Source organism: Nilaparvata lugens, chromosome 2 (genome assembly GCF_014356525.2).
Source record: "Nilaparvata lugens isolate BPH chromosome 2, ASM1435652v1, whole genome shotgun sequence".
Lineage (NCBI taxonomy): Eukaryota > Metazoa > Arthropoda > Insecta > Hemiptera > Delphacidae > Nilaparvata > Nilaparvata lugens.
This window is the reverse complement of record NC_052505.1, coordinates 17,161,816-17,183,610: the sequence shown is the minus strand read 5'-3', so window position 1 is coordinate 17,183,610 and position 21,795 is coordinate 17,161,816. Positions and strand designations below refer to the sequence as shown.

At 34.4% G+C, this 21,795-nt stretch overlaps 1 protein-coding gene across 2 annotated transcripts in view; it reads left to right on the top strand.

Annotated features, from left to right (window-relative positions):
• LOC111048420 (RGM domain family member B) overlaps positions 1-21,795 on the top strand; it is a 122,250-nt gene that overhangs the window by 58,778 nt on the left and 41,677 nt on the right. Inside the window, exon 1 of one of the 2 annotated variants that reach the window (XM_022334296.2) lies at positions 11,473-11,845. The exons of the other annotated variant lie outside the window; for it this stretch is intronic. The gene's annotated coding sequence lies outside the window, so the exon portion shown is untranslated. Of the gene's footprint in view, positions 1-11,472; positions 11,846-21,795 lie in introns of those variants that run through there. 2 annotated transcript variants of the gene reach the window in all.

Sequence of the window (21,795 nt, the reverse complement as noted above, 5' to 3'; positions counted from 1 at the left end):
AAAGATTGAATCCAGGGAATCATTCTTATCAAGCATTGTTAATCGATTTTTGTTAGAAATTGAATACTGGCTTCATTGCAAATAAACCTCATGGAAATCCCCACACTAAATGGCTATTCGAGGAAACAAGCATTAAATATATTTAATAACTTATAATTGGAATTTCCGAGTGATTTCATGGTTTGACCTGGTTTTACTGCCTTGACTGTAGAGAATGCAATCATTTTGTTGATTGCTATCTTTCATTACTGAGACCCATCGGTTCGATAAGGATTCAATGCAGTTCTCCCTTTCACTCGCTTCAAATGTATAGAGTTAATACAAATGATGCCTCTCACTCTATCTACCGTCCACCGATATTATACAATATATATATATATATATATATTACAATATATTAATCTAAAATATCGCTAATGTAATGTCTTTGATAATAATGATAATTTATAAGGTAGAAATGTTGACTCTGCATAGATGCTCGTTATGTTTCAGACTCATTGCAAATTTACTAAAAATATCTTGAAAGCTAGATGCTCGTTATGTTTCAGACTCATTGCAAATTTACTAAAAATATCTTGAAAGCTCTTGAACAATTTTCATTGACATAGAATTGTCCACTTCAGAGTATGAACTAGAGAGGGTTGATTGAGTAGAACATATGCGATAATAGCAGTGGAAACACTTATTTATGATGAAATATTTGTTGTAAGGGTTTATTTAAGTGAATGAAAGTTTAAATTCGATTCAATTATCTTACAAGTTCGACGATCAATTACAGTTAATAATTGTATTTCATAATATCCATCATGTGTCCAATCAAAGTGGATTCTCTCTCTACCTTTCAAATTATCCTATGATTCTTTTGAAATGATTTTCTCTTTTATATAATAAATGAATTCAATGAATTCTCCCCATGGTCATGAACAATTCGTTTCGAATTCTCATCTATGTTGATTTCATTATAACTTTAACTACTTAAAACATTTTTTCCTTTTTTATTTTAAAAATAAGTTTTCTTCGATGCTCTTTTATACGGTACGATTTAGAAATATGTTAAATCCAAAAATAGATGATTTGATATGTGAAAAACCTCTTCTCTTGAAAATGAAAAAGTTGATGAGACTCCCAATTTGTTATTGGATCTACTCTGAAACTGAGGGATACTTTTTGCCATGTGAATTCCTTTCCTTGTCGCCGCTATAGAATTGATAGGAAAAATTGTTGGCTTACGATAAAAATAACCAACTGTAAGTTTGAATGTTGGGTTGGCTGCTGTAATGATCGCAGTCTCCTACCAAAATGTCAGACGAAATTATTAATTCTATATTTCAGGCTTTGATGGTTCTATTTGCGGCTGGCGAGTGTGCGTTGGAGTAGAAATATGCAGATTATAATTTGATGTGAAAAAGTTGATATTTCAATTTTACGTCCGTGTTGAATTGTGATTTATGGATGATGACATGTGCGTAGTTTTGCTGGTCTGGCGCGTGTTCTTGGTAATTATTAATGTTGTGGGCAGGGTGGGTGAGGGGGTTCCATTTACATGTGTATTTGTGATGTATGGGCGATCATCTCTTCGTCTTGCTCGAATCTTAAGCCCTCTAAATTCGTGATAGAGATAAAATGGCCGTCGAAACTTCATTTACTTGCACGATTGTGAGAGTGTGAGATACAGTGATGGGAAAAATACATGAGAGAAAGAGAAAGATGATAATACATTGGAGGAGACACTGGAAGAAAGTGCTTGAAGGCGAGAGCTCGAATTCATTACGTCATTGATAAATGAATACAGTATATATGGAGAACTGTGTGAGGAATTACAAGAGAAAGGCTTTGAGATATTTTGTTCCGAACATAGGAATATTTATTGTAAATTATAGGAAGATTTATTCATTGTAAACTATTTTGAGGATAAATCTCCAGAAGGAATAGGATGCTCAATCCATTAATACTGGTAGAAATTTAAAAAAAAAATAACTGAAAATGAACATTGAATCAATAAACAGGAATTTGTGAATTGAATGATAACGACTTGATTTTGTCAAAACCACTAGTTTATTCAAACAATATGAGACAGTAGTTTTGGTTGTTTCACTATTATCAATCTCTAGTAAACTGGGATTGATCTTAAACATTGAGCAGCTTAATATTTATGGAGCAACAAAATAGAATGTGAGAAGCTCTACGATTGGTCATTAGTTGTTGACCAATGAAGGTTGAGTTCTGTCATAGGCCAATGAAGTTTCTGAGTACTTTCATAGGCCGTGGCTAGACATGCCAAAAATATCCCAAACATGGTCATTCGGATCTAGTCTCGGCCAATAACAGCACAGCTCAACCTTCATTGGTCAGTAGTTGATGACCAATTGTAGGACTTCTCCTATACGCTTTGGGCTTGAGCATGTGATACTTTTCTGAAAATTGTGTAATTCTGAATGATTCAATAATAATAAATGGTTCTGTATATTCTATCGCCCAATGTTAATAAGCTTCCTGTTTAGTTGACTTTGATAATGGTGTAGCAACTGCATCTAGTAGGCATATCTTACATGTTTTGATAGATTAGCGGTTTTGACAATATCAAGTAGTTCTTATTTTTAAAATAATTAATATGGAAATCTACCACAACATAACCTTCACTATGGCACAGAAAATTTGCGAATTCAATAATTATTTCGAGAAGTATCAACGTCCAAATCATCGCGGAAAAGGGAGTGTTGGGAGATAGCATAATGAATGAGTCAGATAGCATAATGAATGAGTTAGATAGAGAAAAAGCGAGACAGGATAAAAAAGAGTCTGTTTGAGTAAGTAGGTGTGTGAGTGTGTGAGTTTTGTTTGTGCGAGCGCAGGAAGGATATAAATAATAAAAGCACGACTAGAGTTTTGGCCCGCTTAAAATAGAAGTGCTTGTTGTGGATGAGGCAATAGCTATAGCTCCCACTGGTTACTGGTATTATATGGATGGAATGAGTGCCCTATGCCAATTAAATGGAATTCCTTCGTGCGAATAGGAGCAGATCGCCGACACATCTGGTCACAGTGGCTATCTGACAGCTGGCAATCGTCATCAAACCAATTGACAACAACTAAAAATTTGTTAAAAAGTACACGTAAAGTCGCCCAATACACTAGAAAATAACCGTGTAAACATTTGTGAAATGCCTGCTGTTTGACACAGTTTCAGTGCAGCGAGATAACTAGTAGTTCTGTGAACAGTAGACCTCACGCAGTTTTCTCATCCCCAATTATCTGATGTCACCTGTTCTAGTTGATTCAGTTGAATCACAATAATTATTCACAGTTGAATAATAATTTACTCTTACAAACTGTTAAGCTATTTGTTTTCAAATAATCCACTTGTCAGCTGATTGATTATGAATAATTCTATAGTCTGATTGATCCTATCTTCAAAGTAGATGATATAATTATATAGTGATATCAGAGTATGGAGGAATTAGTTTTCTTTTCATATTATCCTTAGAATTCAAAATTTCAAAAAACCATGTGTATACATCGACGCGCAGTTGAAAAAGGAATATTCATGCCAAATCTCATCGCATTCTATCAACGCGTTTGGCCGTAAATGCTTTACATACAGACAGACAAAAGCAAATCGAGTTGAAACATAGACCTCACTACGCTCAGTCAAATATTGTATTCTGCATCATAATTTGTCGGGAGAAGGACTTCCCATTTTCTGTATCAAACTGTACCTTCCGTATTTTCTGCAGTAGGCCTATACTGAACTCTTTACTTTAAACCAAACCTATCAGTATTTGAACAATTCCTCTGTTTATGGCCACACAGAGAGAGATCTGCAATCCTATAGCTTTCTATATCTTTAAGATACTGTATTGCGATCCAGATAGGGATCGATATATCCCAAAACGATCTTTGTGTGGCCGGGTCCTCAAGTTTAAATTTTTAAAAATATTGTCATTAAGCAAGAAGTTAATTGAAAAGTTCAATATTCCCAAGCTATCCCCAAGTTTTCATTTAACAAGTTTAATATTCCCTCTTTATAACGTGATTACATCAATTAATTCTCCATCAAGTATAATAATACATTATTTACTTGAATAATTTTTGAATAGTATCGCTCATCGAATTTCCATCTAGCTGTTCACCCTATTGTCAATATTTGCAGTAGCAGAAGTCTTCGGGGTGAATTACAGCATTTAATTTGGATTTTCGTCTAATAATAATAATAATAATTGATTCATTAGCATTTAAATAATTGCAATATCTCAGTAATTTCCATCTGTAGAATACATTATTTTGTTATGTTCAATATAGCTTTATTGAACCATAGTTGCTAGTTGGGAAATTGGAGGAAAATCAAAATAAGAATAGAATGACTTTTTTATTTGATAAAGTGGAGAAGTTTGGACGGTAATATCAGAGACAATAGAGTATCAGTTTAGAACAGATGTTTCTCGTTTCTCTATAGTTTCTCTAACTTATTGGTATGGATGAGGCCTTTAGAGGGGCAGCAGAGGCGATGATGGGTTTAGAAACCCACAACATTATTGTTATTGACAACTAGCAAAACTAAATTAGAATCATAATTTACTCAATACAATGTATTTTTAGACTAGAGAAAGTATAAAAACAAAATACAATAGTATAGTATAAATTGTTGTTTCAATAATTATTAAGTTTTGAATGAGTGTCAAGTGGGAAAAACCTGTATTAAAAAACAAGTAACAACAAGAATGAAATGAACCAATCATGCAAAGGATAGAATATACCCTTAATATTAATCATTGATCATGGGTTAATCATACATAACTTCTGTCGATAAAGTAATATTATATGATATTGGGTTTTATATTATTACTTTAAGGACAGAAGTTATGTCTATAGAAATGTCTGTAGAATTTTTATATCTATTTTGAACTCTGTCTGGAACCCAACACATTCCGCAATTTATTCAATCCAAGGATAAAATTAAATTTTATTAATTCATCTGTTACAAACTGTGTGGGGCACCTTTGAGTTTGGGCCATAATCCATAAGACAGCGGTCTGTCAATTCGTTACGTGTACGGTTGCCAAGCTTCTGATGCCTTCAAAATTAATTTTTTCCCGACTGCTTTATACAGGAATGTGTGCTCCGACATTTACATCTCTTTGCTGTATTGCTGTGACAAACCCTGTGACTTGTGACTGTCACATCTTATATTGTCTCCGAGCTTAAGTGGAGCCTGTGGAATCTCAAAACAAAAGAACGATACGCATAGTGGTTGAACACAAAGGGGGAGGACTGTGTTAATTTTTGAAAAAAGTTCAGACAATAGCCCGATTTATTTTAAGACTGTCTTGATTAATAGCAAAACGTTCTCATAACTTTGTGTCTGGATCTTCTTGACAGAGAAAAAACAACTTGTGATTGAACTTTCAGTATTATTTTCATCTTTTTGATCATTCCCTACAAAACTTTGGTGGCAAGATATATTTTCCCTATCAACATGTCAGAAGAACAATGTCTATCTACAATTCGATATTCAATCATCGTGACTTCGTGATACAGATTTGTAAGACTTTCAACAATATATTTTCAGATATAATTCTTGTATGGTAGAAATGTTGTATGAGATTCCCAACTTTAAACTAGCTCTCTAGTTCAATCAGAATTAGTTGACTGCTGGCTGAGCCGTAAAGAAATTCATATTACAAATTGGTTTAAGGAGTAAAAATGTCGGGTAGTTGTTTTACAGAATTATTCATAGTCAACCACATATTATTTTGTTTCAATCACAAGATATTTAACCAGTCATGGACTCAGGTTTAAAATAAGCAAAGTAATATGAATTGCAAATACAATAAATATTATCTATACAAACAAATCACAAATACGTGCGACTGTCATCTTCGAATCAACAAATATGATCTTGAATAATACTAGTAATCTCTGAACGGCAACAATAGTAATACTAATACTATTATAATAGTTCAGTGTAATAGTTGCTACTACCTGCATTATCCAATCTATCTTATCTATTAGATCTATCCTATCAATGTTATCTTATCTATCCTCTCGTTGCTTGAATGGTCTTTGGTTGTGAATGATTTTTTTAATACATGCAGAATAATTGCAGAAAGCTTGCGATGGGAGAAAGATGATTCCACACATTTGATAGTAGATACTACTGTATTTGTTCTGTATATTGTTTCCAAAAATTTCAAGAAAGCATTCAAAATAAGATCCACCAATCCAGAAACTTTGATAATGTAAAATAAAAATTCGACTGAGTCACTGTCAATGTTGTACAACCGTTCCATAATGAAATAAAATCACAAATATATCGTCAAATTTTTATGGTCCTGTACAAAAAAAACACACAAATATATTTTCAAATTCTACCGTTTTATTTTATGGTCCTATACAAAAAAATGAAACGGTAGAATTTGACAATATATATGTGTTTTTATTTCATTGTAAAATAAAAATAAAATAAGAGGTTTCTTGAAAGCTGTTATTGATTCAAAAAACCCATCAACTGTCTGATTCAAAAGGATCAATTGCCTAATTCTGGGTCTCTATATTGAAGAACTATAATTTTCTCAATTTCCATTTAAACAGTAGTTCTGCTATGTCATTCAATAACTTACGCCAAAATTCTCAAGGACAACACTGACCCATTATGCAAAAGTAATGCTAAGTTGTTTTAGTGCGTGTTCCGATTATTCGGTTCAGCCTGAGCAATTGACCAGTTAGATGGGCGATCATATCATTTAGAAATAATGCATGGTTGTCCAGCGAAAAAGTATAATCTAGTGATGATCCGTAGGATGGATTTAATGTGCTCAACATGGTATAATTACGAGGTGCATCAAGCAGTTTGGTGATTCGAAGGGCAAGGAGGCTGAAATGAAAGAGTTTAGGCTTGGAATAGTTGTAGAAAATAATGACGAATTTCGGCCGAACATTTTCAAAGGCTGTTGTGGGTTTCACGGTCATTCAAGGCTGTTCGATGCTAGGAACCAAGGAGGATATACATAGACAAGAAGAATATAGATGGAGGATAAATGTTAGGAACGAAAGAGAGGTCCGACCTTCACCATCCTTCACAACACTTCGAAGCCCGAGGCAGTGCAGACCCAATGTATAGTTTTTTGCTCTCAAAGACCGGTTCACAGCAAGACGTTTTGCCTTTTGCATCCTTCAACACCCTCCAATTTGTTTCTGTCTAGGCTTGTTTTCGTAGGATACATTATTATAAATTCATATTTTGTGGTCTATGCATAAGATAACTGTTATTCTGTAATATAGAAAAAAATACTTCATTGGTAAAATTAATAGATATAGTATTCATTGCCTGATGGTGATGCCTAACTATATTTGTCAAATAAATTTGATAAAATTGGCTCCGGGTTGACTCAGAATGTTATGTAAATAATCAAACTCAATTTCAATAAGAGTAGGAATTTGATTGAAGAATAATGAATAAATAAGATAAAATCTTATTATATGTTATGCAAATTTCCTATCATTGCTTTCATTTTCTGTAATCCTTTTTAAAGTTGAGAGCAGAAACTGGAAAATTAATTTACTGGAAGGTACTGAATTTCAATTACTTGCAATTGATTTTTCCACTTCACTTCAAATCCTTGATTGACCGAGTGAAGTGAGGTCTAAGATTCAAGTCGACGGTTTGACATTTCTTGCCAATGTTGCGCATTTTCGGCGAAACGCGGTAATAGATTTTCATGAAATTTGACAGGTATGTTCCTTTTTTAATTGCGCGTCGACGTATATACAAGGTTTTTGGAAATTTTGCATTTCAAGGATAATATAAAAGGAAAAAGGAGCCTCCTTCATACGCCAATATTAGAGTAAAAATCAGACTATAGAATTATTCATCATAAATCAGCTGACAAGTGATTTCACAGATGTGTGGAGAAGCCAGTCTATTGCTGTATTTCCATAAGGTCTATAGTTTCAATCAGGTACTTGTGGATGAGAATACTGCGTGAGGTTTACTGTTCACAGAACTACTAGTTAAAGTTGAGAGAAAAAACTGGAGAATTAATTTACTGGAAGGTACTGAATTTCAATTACTTGCAATTGATTTTTCCACTTCAATTCAAATCCTTGATAAAGCCATAGATAAATTGAATGGTATCTTATAAAATTTATTTACTTTAATGATTACTTACTTATCAACTGCAATGATTACTTATTTAAGCAAAAATCACTTACTGAAATGGTAATTAATATGAATGTGTAGTCATTATTCAATTTCTCTATGTTAAAACTCTCTACATTCTGAGATATTAAGTATGCTATCCCTGTAGAAGTCCTATTTACCTCCTCCAAGAATATTGGTTTTCTCTTACACGTTTATCTCTCCAGTTATCTTCTTCCCACACGATTAGTGTCATTCTAGTCAATGGAAGGAATGCTTAAAGTAGTGATAATAATTCAAAAAGCACGTCTTTAACTCTCTTGTGGTGTGTATGTCAATCATTCTTATTTACGAGCTATTTCTTCAGTAGCCTAGTCAGGTGGAGACGAGTAGTATATCTTCTTGTCTCAAGTAGGAGTATTTGAATTATTATTCGTGTGTCAGCTATGCAAATTTTAGTGTCTATTTAGCAGTCAAGTGACAGAACGTTTGTTGCTCGACTGCCAGAAACGTGAAAGTTTGTGCGAACCAGAGTCAGCAGACTGCAAGGCACCTTCTCCAGATGTGTGCATTCCCGATTCCTAGTAACGGAACAACGGAACCCCATTGACGTCTAGTGACTATTTGATTGTCCACAGATCCACACCATAATAGCCTGTCCTGTCCACTTTGTTTCTAATGAGTTTTGACGTTGGCTGGAATGTAGCTTCAGTTTTCCTCGAATTCCACATCTGTTCAGGTGACAGTAGTTTTTTGCCTTCTTTTCTGCTGCATGATGGAACCACTACTTATAAAAATATTCTAAATATACTAAAAATATTCTAAATTCTAAAAATACTTAGATTCTTAATTCTAACTCGTGAATTTTGGGTCAAAGACAGTAGTTATATTATTATCATAGAGAAAGAATAGCGTAATATGCTATTGTTTCTCTATGGTATTATTCCCCCGCAATCTGTGCTATTGTTGTGCTGTTGTAAATATACGTGATGTGTAATCAATGTATTTATTTTATGCTAATGAGGACAATGGGACGTCATCAAGTAGCTGATTTTCGTAGTGAAGGGTTTTGAAACGCTCCTAATTGATTTGCAATTTGAAGAACTTGAGTATTTTTATAATGTATCTAAGAATAAATTCTAGAAGAGGATACTTTGAATATCCTGAAAATAATAATATTCTTACCCGAGATTGAAGATTGAAACGTATTTTCTCAAGAACGTACACTTTTCTTGCCTTGACAAGATGGAATGAGAAATTCCATTACCTGTTCTTTTTATTCGGAACGGTGACTTGGAACCTGGCAGCGTGAAACGTGCTGGTATTGAGAATGTTTTTCTCCGATAAAAAACACATTGTTACATTATTGTTTCCAACATAGAGTGAAGTGAAACTAATCATACCTCTATTGTACCTACAAGATCATTTTTGTTGACCTTGAAACGACTTTACACAGACAGCATGGTGTATTATTCTTCAAGTGGCTGTGAACCACTTTTTCCAGCGAGGTTTTTTGTCAAGTATTCACAACATGTAAATATAGTTTTTCCCGCTTTCCATTCGGATTCATGCAGAAAAATATTAAGCGAATGAGTGCATTTTATATCTAGGGCAAAAATGAATAAAAAATGTTGTTCCTTTTCGTTGTTGCTTGTTGGTAATATATTTTTTCAAATATTTTATTTTTCACGAATTCTTTTCTGCAGTCTTTCTGGAAAACTAGACTTTCTCCACACTTGAGCTGGGTTTACTCCAAAGTTATAAACAAAATGTTAATAACATAATCCTTATAGATTCTATTAGATTGAACGGAACTTGACAAACACATATGTTCATCATGTGTATGATAAGATATGTTCAATCTAATAGAATCTATAAGGATTAAGCTATTAACTTTGGTGTAACTTTACATTGGTGTGCAAAAAGTTGTTTAACTTGTTATACAAAGCTAACACAAAGCTCTACATATAAGTTTAACAAAGCTAAACTGAAGCTAAACTTGTGGTTTTCAAATTTATGCAATTATATGATTAATCAATATTTATAAATGAATGAAAATGTGATTCCAGCATAGTAAAATGTTAAGTGAATTAATCAGGATAAATACATGGAAATATTTTTGCAATCGAATTTTTTCTGTCGAAACAAAATCGGAAAGAAAAACATCTGTCAACCTAGAAAAATCAAGCAAAACAAACTTGACATAATCTATTTTGAGAGGGATTTATGGTTGGAGAATCCTAAATTATATGCTCAAGATTAATCTAATAAATTCGTTCGACTGGTTGGCTTTGGGATCTGGATGTTGAACATTCAATCATTGCACAGAATTCGCTCACTGAAACGAAGATTATCGTGAAGGATAAAAATAAGTATCTTGGCTGACACGTTTTGACATATATTATAGGGCTAACGGATGTGTAAACTTAAATCTGATTTGTAATTTGTAATTTTAGTTACTCGCAGAACACACCTGACTAAACCGATCGTCACGGTTCCATTTACCAATAGATTTCTGACTCTTATTTTTAGTTTCAAATAACTCTGAAAGTTTACAAATTACAGTCCTTATTTTCATTCCAAAATTAAAAGTTTTTACATTATTATTATAGAGTCAAATCCAAATTTTGAGGGGGGGGGGTGATACCGAGAAAAGGAAGTCAGCAGTGTTTAGAATGACTACTAACGTCATTCTTTTGGGTTTCCAATTCATGTGGGAGGGAAGGGGCTCAGAAACTCAATTTTTCTCTGATTTCAGGAGGCAGCGTCCTTGGGCTTGGAGTACTTGAAAGTACTTTACTTTAGCAAGTGGAGTACTTTTTACTTTACTTTCACTTGAAGTACTTTGGGTTTTGGCGTTCTTTAAAGTACTTACTTTGAACATGATGTGATGTAAACTTGAAAAATACATTCTTGGTATTATTTTTATCAAGCTTCTCAGTTCTTACATTTCAAAAATTTCTCGAGAGTTACACTGACAACACTGAAAAGCCTCAACCATAATTTTTAACATCAGGACAATACCCAAATTACCCTTAGAAGACCAGTTTCAAGATGTTTATTTAGTCTATGAATGATATTAGGCTGTACAATATTGAAGGTGACAAGAGAATGAAGAAGATTCAATAGAGGCATAGAAATAATGTATTCTTCTATTACTATGGATAGAGGATGAAGGGCTGGAGAAAGAGGGAACTGCCTATTTGTGGATCGGTCGTGATCGCAAGAATACAGCTAGCAAGAAAGAATGAGTGTGAGAGAGAAAGGAATCGAACGAGTGAGATGGAAGTATAGGGACAACGCTATTCCTCTTGGGGGGGAAAGACCGGCTTTAGTGGAGGGGGAACAGTTGTTTTCTTGGATTCCCTTCAGCACTGTGAAGGCGTTGGACTACGTTTGGTTTGGTTAGGTTTTTCTTCAGTCGTGTAGAAGTTGTCTGCTAGTGAGGTTCATTTTCGTTTCTCCTACGTTCAATATTATATTAGTGTGAGTTTTCCTATAATTATTAGCTTTTCTGCAATGTTTTCGTTCCGGATTTTAGATTTAGTTGCAAAAACGTGATTCCTTTCTTGGGTGCTACCAGTTTTCGCCGGTTTTCTGAACATATTGTTTCCAAGTAACTTTCTTCAGTTCAGCGAAAACTTCAGTGTGTGTCCTGGTGCGGACGTAATCTTCTCATCTTATTGTGGCAAGGATTCTTACCAACATTCTGTGAGTACTAGATACAAATTCTCAATCTAATGAAATAATATGTGTACCAATTCTTCACGTGGTTGATAAATCGGAATTATTATGCTGTGTTGTTCTGATTGGTAAAGGGATTTAATTGTACTATACGCCTCTCTCAACTGATATACGGTATCCTACAGGCTATATCCTATATTTATCATATAGGTTATATCTTTTGAAACATGCATAAAATGATTTGACTTAATTGTCAGACTTGAGTGTTGAATCTGAGCCCCTCCTCAATCCTCAATAGAGACTGTAGCTACTGTAATACCATCATTTCATAGCACTGTTTTACAGAAGAACATACCTATTCCTTCAGTTTACCTTATATCCCCCAATGCCTCATATCTCGTATTATATTTTTACCTTTTTAATTTCAAGTATTTTATCAATTACATTATTCTACGTAGATTTAGCAGTCCATACAGTTAAAGTGAGTATGTTGTTTACAATGTTTAATCATCATTTTTCCACTTTTGCCCTGATTTTGAAATTATGAAATTACAATTCAATGCGATATTGAGAATGATAATAATATTATCATCCTGATAACCTGTGATTAGCCTATATTCATTTTAGAAATCGAGTAGGAATAATTTATCTAAAATTGTTTTATATTGCTTAACTCGTAGGCCGGTAGACCAATAGTAAGATTATTTACAATATTACTACTATATTTATATCGATCAATAATAGCAGGATACTCTGAAATAGATACTGGACGTAGCTTATTAATAGGCCTAGCGGGCATCTACCAGAGCTTGGAATTCTTTGATTATGCATACCATTAACATGAGTCATTGTAAAATTGCTTTCTTAAATCTCGAAAAAAGCCTACACAAGGCCAGTTGTTTCATTACCATATATCAGTTAATCACTATAGAATATAGGCTGTATAAGCAAAGTTACTTATTTTTCCTAAATGTTAAAGCGGATGATAACAAAATTACTAATTACTTGATGATGATGATAAATAATTAATTAGTAGAATATTAGTTTAACTTTCTGTTGCTTAAGGACTGGCTCTGAAATTTTGAATGTTGAATTCTGTATTGATAACATTATATTGGTAGCAGCAAGGACATAAATCCATGTCGCCTGAAATAGCAAATAACCCAATGGATTATTTATAAAACTCCTATCAATTCATGGTACATTAATCCTGCTATTTATAACCTAATATTGGCTGGTTTAGTTTGTTTCATTGGCTTTGCGAATGATTTTTCAATCTGATGGTGGTTTTAAACTGACATTGAGGACTAGAACAGATTACAAAAGTATACTAGTGGTTTCATTACTTGATTTCTACTCCGCAATAAATTTTTCTATAATGTCTCTACCTCCATTATAGAGCCCATTACAATCGTAAAAATAGGTAATGTATTTTAGAATGGTCATTGTGAGATGGCCGGTCTGTCTCATGAAGGACAGGACAGTTCGTTCGGTCTATAGAACCGGAACTAATTCGAAACAGCCAGTATAGTACTGTAATTCTTTCACCATTCTCTTCCACAAGCACTATTTCAAGAATAGACTGGGCTTTTGGATAGTTGGATAGTCGATATCAGATTGTGTTGTGCTACTTTATTAAATGTAAATTGATTAACTTTTGTTTTGAACAATTCCTCATAAGAAGTAGAGAGCATATAACCATAGATGAAGGATAAGCATTTTTATTTCTTGTCTCTGATATAACTTACCGAACTTTTGTTTTGAACAATTCCTCATAAGAAGTAGAGAGCATATACCGGTGGTTGGCGGTGGAAAAGTAACCAAAGATGCTTTGATAAGCTAGTGATCCAGCATGTTTCACATTTAAAAAATCAATATAATCATCTTGGACAACTCAGCGAAATTACTAACTGGCTTTCTCATTTGGATCAACATTTGAAACCGTCGATTCCTCCCATTGTTTTCGAAGAAGACCGTACCTACCTTATACCATACCGCGCATACCGGACCATATCTTATTTCTCAGTATAAGTTGCCAATGTATACCCTACTCTCAACCGTTATTGAGAGGTCAACATTTCAATTGAATAAATATAATTCAGAAATATTATCATGAACATGATCTTTCTTTATTCTATCATATAATATGATTGTTATGACTAAGAATAGAGAAACGTGAATTTAATTTTATAATATTTCTACTTTATAAAAATGTTGAAAGTAATATTTTTAAGTAGGTCTAAGGTGCCGTATATTTTTGACGGCCTCAAAAATGTACATGATTGATTATGAACATGATGTTACTCTTATTCATTTATTACTAGAAATGAGATACAATTGACAATATTGATTAATATTATATCAATTGAGTATTGACAATTTACAATATTGATCAATATTATAATATCAATTCAGTATTGAAACCTTTTCTGTCTGACAAGATGCACGATCTTGCTACCCGCGTACTTAGAGATGAATCGAAAATCCCAATGACCAATAAACCCCTTCATTCTGTAGTAACTCTTCCTTTCAATGCAGACAATAAGCTATTCGTTACAGGATTGACGTGTACATCCTCTGCTCATTGTTGACAGACCATCAATTATTACGACACTAAATTACTTTTCCTCTCGTTCCATTCGAGCTGTCTTTGTTGGCTATTGGCTTATTTCTGTTAGTAATAAATGTTGATGGTTGGTCTGGAGCTTGTGACGTAATAGACGAATACTTCTTGAGTACAGCAGTAAGCTAAGGTAGAAGTAAGAAACTGATTTCCAATTATATTGTTGAATTATGGAACATAAGTGACTGTAAGTAAACTAGAAGTAAGAAATTGATTTCCAATTATATTGTTGAATTATGGAACAAAAGTGACTGTAAGTAAACTAGAAGTAAGAAATTGATTTCCAATTATATTGTTGAATTATGGAACAAAAGTGACTGTAAGTAAACTAGAAGTAAGAAACTGATTTCCACTTATATTGATGAATTATTGTACAAATCAATCTTAATTTTCCATTTTTTCCGAGTTATTATAAATTATGGTGAAATCAACTTTCTTTTTTTTATTTCTGAAAAATACTATATTTTATGATGTCATTCAAGTACTGAAACTTTTCAGCATAAGCATTTTAGCCGTACGAAAGTGAGAAACTTTGACCTTCTGGTAATATTGATGTATAAGCACCCTCTTTTCGTGTACTTACTGCATTGCCGGGCGGTTAGATAAAATTTTAAAATGTTCTGATTGTTATCAATATTGTTGTTCAAAATACATTCAATGAGACATATACATTTGATGAGTTTGAGTGGCTCTTTCCAGTTCAAATTTGAATTAGTAATAAACTCTTATATTCTCTGGGAATGTGTGTGATAGAGATGAACTATTTCCATATCATCATTTTAACGGTTGTTGGTTCTCATATTGAATCCAGCTCTCCACAATCCAAACACGCCTCTTCTCTCTTGAAGATCTTCTGGTATCGTTCAACTGAACTTTAGAATACATTTCGGCATACAAAATAGATCGAAAGGTCAAGCCTCATCTCTTTCTTTATTATGCAGTCTATGCTTGTTTCGAGTCACGTTTGCAGACAGGCATCTTCTCGTAGTTTTGGATGGGAGAGGAGAGTGGGAGGATACTACTTATAATATGCTGCTGTTCAGAGATTCAGTTTGTTGTTTTCGACCGGGTCAACTCCTCAAATCGATCAGCTGATCTGGTTCTCTCTCTGTCTTCCTTGCTCTCTCTCTTTATTGTATGGCTTCACTGGATAGTAGTTAAGTTACGTTATTCCAGTCTCAATGCCTACACACACACACACATTGACACTAGCCTATTACCTGTAATTTGCATGTGCAACTAGAAAGAGAGAGACTACCAATGTTTACCATAAAAGGCTTTGTCCTCCATTTAGATACTTTTCAATTCTTTCTTCTCTTTCACGATCATACTTGAATCTCATTCACTCCTTATCTAATGAATACATTTCGTCCACGATAGCGTTGCATAACCTACTTGACCAGATGTTTCGAATTTTCCCCTGTCATAGATTACCAATTTCCAAGCCATCTCCAAGTTTGGCAGTACAAGTAAGTTGGGCTTTATTATCATTGTTATTTATTTGTGTCAGCGCTGATTGGTTGGTTGAACTGTACTGACCAGCTGCTGTTACTGTTCCCCTCTTATTTTCACTTTCTTCAAGAACATGATGAGTCAGAAGTGATTCTCCAGTATCAATCGCGACTCTAAATTGGGATAGCAATAATTCACGTTAGTTGGATTCTTGAAACATCAAGACTAATCAATATCAATAGTGATTCTTCAGTATCTGTATCAATAAGGATCCTTCATCTATTATCAATATTCATTTATGTTAGTTGGACTTTTGAGGACGTTTTTAGTCAGTTGAACAGATTGATAAAATAAGTATTTTATTGAACCTGAACGATTTCAATTTTCGTGAATTATTTTTTCCATTGCAGTCAAGCAATCATGGACTTCAACTTCTGTATAAAATCACATTGTGTAGTTCGCATCCACTTGAAATTCATTACCATTCATTAATTCTTTGCACTGTATTCAACTAAATTAGCATGTTTAAGCAACCGTGTCCTGTCGTGACATACAAAACTGCTGGTTATGGTAGGCAATAGCTGGTGATAAAGTACAGTTTTGTTGCACGATTCTTGTATTCAATAGTTGAACTAGTGACACAAGACCAAAATATTGTCTGCATATATACTGAAACATACTCAATTAATAGCGTGCTCTTGTTATTTGAAAGACTGCGCTTGAAGTTGCACGTTTCCTTGACCCGGGATTAATTGCTGCTGATCGGGAAACACGTCGATAAAATGTGCGCGAAGTAGGTCGCGCTTATTTTTGACCAAACAATGCTTTTGTCCCAGCTGAAGACTGGAAGGGTGTTGCTGGAGTAAATCAGTTTCGAAATTCTTAATAAAGTTTGATTGTTGTGTCATGAACGGGCGTAGCAGCTGTGTTGTAACGCGCGTGGGTTCAACCAAAACAGAATATGTAGGTATCCAATCTGTGGTTCAACGATTACATAAAAGTCGTGTCATTTTTGTTGTTCTTTCTATTGTATACTGTCACTTATTGCAGCTAGCTGTGTTCCAATAATGTTGCTCTAGTGGATTACTGGCTATCTGTCGCATGTAGTTCGGTCGTTATTGAGCTAGTTGACCCGCAGAGCAGATTTGAAATCCAACGGTTGGATTCGAAGTGGTAAATGGAAGTTGAAAGCTTAGATCGACCTGTGACCAAGACGGGATTGACAAATGGTTGGGGCCGCGGTGGTCCACCAGCGAGTTTCTCTCCTAACATAGAAGCCTGTCCGGGTCCGCCTAAGCACCATCTGTTTGAGAGCCTTCTGGCTGTTGGCTGTGTATGTAAATTCCAGTCAGAGACCCCCACACTTGATAATAACTACATTTCGCGCAATGACCACTCTCTGACAACCAATTAATCTGCCAGTAACTAATGGCCAACATTATAAATGTGCTGTGCTTCCGATATCTTGTCTCGGATGGTGTGTCTTCCTTTTCTACATGGAATGCAGATTAGATTTGATGAACTCATGTTTAATTCAGTTCAAATTCTTAATTCCTGGAGTAAAAACACTCGTTGCAATAATAAATAATATCATCAATTGTAGTGTTATTAAACCCGAGTAAATATAAACCAATATTTGGTTTGAAATCCATGGTATTTCAATTTGATTCAATTGAATATTCATTCTCAATAATATACAAAAAATACAAATACGAGTGCATAACAAAATATAGTGGAAACTACCAACTTATCACTCATTTAAGGGTTGTGTGGTAGAGAGGACCAGGAGTCCTAACTCCGTCCCAATAAAGACAATCAATCAATCACTAGGGTCTAGAGATTAACTAATACTAAATCATGATGATTGGCTTCTCTACAGACATTTGATGATTGTAATTTCCAATACATATTATCGTTACAATAGTGTCAGGAATTAATTTAAGGAATGTAATCAAATTGAAAAGTACAGCCCCTCCTCAGATCTGATGGTTGACTGTAAAAGAGGGCCGACTGCGCCCCAACTCCGTCCTCCTGGGTCAAAATAAAGGCACCAATTATATTTTATTCTATTTGTACACTTTAAACAACGTAAATTAATTTATCGTCATATGACAGTATTTTTCTATTAGTAGATGGTTGAACATTTCAACTTGGTACTTGGCATCAAGACATAGTATTAATTCTTCCAAGAGGATAATAGATACAATTGTATTATTGAATAAACCTTTTATTATATTCGAGGGTTGGGTGCTTGAATGCAGGCTGTGGAACAAACAGGTGTTACTGTCACAGCTTCAGTGTAAATTGAAAACATGTGTGCCAGTGTGAAAAGAAGTGGGAGTAGGGCCTTGGACTCAGGTAGGTCCTCCAGTGTTCGGTTCGGGTCTGAATATGCACTTCTCAGAACAGGCAGCAGGGTTTAGCAGCTCCAAGTCTTTTCAGCCGAAGAGAAAGGTTCCTTTCGAAAGAGCAGGCAGGCAGGCCAGTGAAAGAACTGGAGGAGTAGGTGGCGGGAGTGAATCTGGCAACACCGCATCTGTCAAGCAAGGGATGATGGCTCAGCCAGCCTCAGCCTCTTTTCGGCCTTCTATTTTTTTCGACATTCCCTCCACAGTGTATCCTATCCTAGCCAGGATAACCCCTAATCATCCGGTCTCGTATTTATTAGTCGCCTCGGGGAAATGGAACTCGAAAGTGGCGGACTCCTGTTCACGCGGGATCTTCAATCATTCTTTTTCTCTTCCTCACCCACTTCTCCTAATTTCTCTCTCACTCGCTCTGTGTTCTCCGCCCAGGATACCCTATAATGAATAGGGGCACCATGCTATCCCTCCTATTACTCGATCTTTATAATGTTACGTTCTACAACTGTAGTTGTCATTTGTCCTAAATGCTTCCTTTTAAATGTTTATCTTTCGATTTCGTTTTTCCACGTCCTTGAGAACTTGGCTGTTGGGGCTATAAACGCTTTCCAATTTCAAAATAACTATACGTTGTAGGACGTTGAACTTGTAACAATCACAACATTACATGGCTCAGAAACAATTTTGATAATCTGATTTTCTTTTGAAAGTGTTCCCTGAATTCAATTCTATAGCTGATCTTAGCTTTTCATCAAATAATTGGACTTGTAAATGCATTTATGCATTATTAGCTTGAAAACTAGAAAAAATATCAAACAACTTTTTTAAAAACATCAACTTTAAAAGATTCCTTCATGGCTGGCCTCTCTACTGAGAAATAGAGAGTCCCTCCCACACAAGGTGGGTTTAGAGCTAGGCTTACAACTGGGCGTGAATTCATTCTGCCGTCCTTGAAAAAAAGCTGAAAACTTTTGTTTTCGTTCATGTCTTACAATTAACATTGCAACAATATGAACATAAGAACAAACAGAAATATACCCTCGTTTTTAAAGATTGAAATAAAAGCTCAGAATATACTGTAGAATCCATAATTTCAACGAAAATTACATATTTGCCTTTCATGTTGCTATCTTTTCAAGAATTTTCGAATTCAAATTCAACAGCCATGTCCACTTATGTTTATTTTCTTAACCACAGTGCAATTACACTTCCAGATGGTTATAGTTGTCTTCTCATCCTAGTTGAACTTAGGATGTGCAATAAGCTACTTGAGGAAAAAGATCATGAAAAATCTTGGCAAAACTGGTTTGCTCTTACGATATCCTGTTCAAGAACTTGGAAGTTGTACTTCTAGAGAAGCTCCATATGTACTATCAATAAGTGCTATAATTCAACATCTTTTAAATCGAGCCGAACTAATATGTACAAAATGCTGTTGCTAACTTATCAGAGGTGCAATATACTTATTGGAAATGAGCCATTTAATGATCAAGAATCAAGTGACAGCTTCATGATGTGAAAAAACAGATCGGTTTTACTCCACACCTGTTCAGCTAGTTGACTCATAATAATATAACTGCCTTGTTGGAATTTTTCCAATATTCCAACATTTTATAATGTTTACCTTGAGCAGAATCTTATACAAGAGTTCATGAAATTGAAAGAAAGCTAATCTTGAACAGGAAATTGTGCCCAGCCCAGATTCAGAAATTCTTTTTTGTTATTTATTGATATCTCATTGCGACATGAGTTCTTACTAATGAGTAAACTATTACTGAAGGCTGTAGGCCATCTGCATTCAGTCAAATCAATTTATAGGAGATGTGTGGGCTCAAATCATAATGATTGTTTTCTAATTGAACTATAAATATTCATCAACATACTAATAACTAGACTTCACTTATTCAATTCATGATCAAGTATTGAAAAAACACCTCATTTCCATTTGAATGCGGAGAAGGTTTATCATGTAGTAATTGATATTCTCATTCAGAGTGAGTTCCTTTGATATATTTGCATAGATATGGTCATTGTCACACCATAATTCTTTAGTCTATTTGAATGAAAAAGATTTTATTCATCCAAAGAATAGTACGAGTACAATAACAGAAAGACCATTTTACAAAAATATAATTATTTAACATAATGATAAGGTTCTTTTACATGATTGAATAAAACAAAAACGTATTTCATTCTCACTTGTAGATAGGAGTAAGCCTGTCTTGATATCAATAGATTTATCTCTCAAAATCAAGCATTTTAGTTTTCTGTTATCTGAGTTATATGGCGTTATGGAGTTATATTTGAGTTGTATGGCGTGACTTTGTTCTAGTATTTTTTTCTTGTAAAATATTTCCTGTATTCTATCCAGATTATTTTGAATTATCTTCTTAGTTTTTCACTAGCTTTTGCCAAACATAATTTTTCATGCATAGTGACTCGACATACTCATCGATGCCTGATGTGTTATCCAAGGTTATTAGGTTGATGAAGTAAAAGTACACAAGCAAACCCTCTCTGATCCCATGCAAATAATGTAAATAATCTTTGTTTATTTTGGCCTGACAACATTGATGCTGTTATTGTTCTTTTTCTGACTATCTTACCTCTGCCAAAATGTTATGCGTTCAGAAAGCTTTTGAGATAGCATTTTTCTTGGCCGAACATTCGAGCTCTCACCGTTGTTTGATAAGGTCAGACTCCAATATAAGCTGTACCTGATAAGGTAGTAGACCTTTCAGTATTGGAAGAACCCTGAACAGGGATTATTGTAATGTTTTTCGGCTTCATATCGAAGGACCCAGTGATAGCTAGGGAGTGATTGGTGGAAGGCGGTAGTAGAAGAGGAGGAGGCCTATTTTTGACTAGTTTCTCGTCACAGTGTCTGTCTATTTCAGACCTTGGCAGTGCAGCAAGTCGCTGTAGCCAGAGGCATGACGAAACGGATAGCAAAGCTGGCTGGACCAAGTCTCCAACATTCTATGTTTACTTTTTTCATCAGTGTTGATTTGACTAGCAGCTCTAAAAAATCCTGTCATCTGATCTAACCGTATGTTACATTCCAGTGAGGTGAATTCTAACACTGTATTAATTTCAAGGCCATGTGCATAATAATTCTAATTGAGTTTGTCACTGAAAAATTGTGGATGACTTTTCTAGCAGAAGTTTCATTCTCTAAGCTTCAAAATAAAGTACAAAATTATTCTCATAATATACATCTGATAATATTATATAATATATCTGAGTTATACAGTACCTTGACACTTCACTTGGCCAACCTTATTTGCTCGTAGCTTATAATTATTATTAATGGCTACAGTTCAGGCATAGGGATAAGTATTGGCACAGATTTGCTGTATTCTGTGGTATAGGGATAGAAGCATGCTTCACCATTTTTATCTTGCATTGCTTTGCAACCTACAATTCAATCAACAATAATCGTTATGTCATCACTACCTTCAAATCCACATGAAAGAGGATAAACTCAGTTTTCATCTCAAATTAGTTAAAATTTTCAAACTCAATTTATGTTTGGGAGT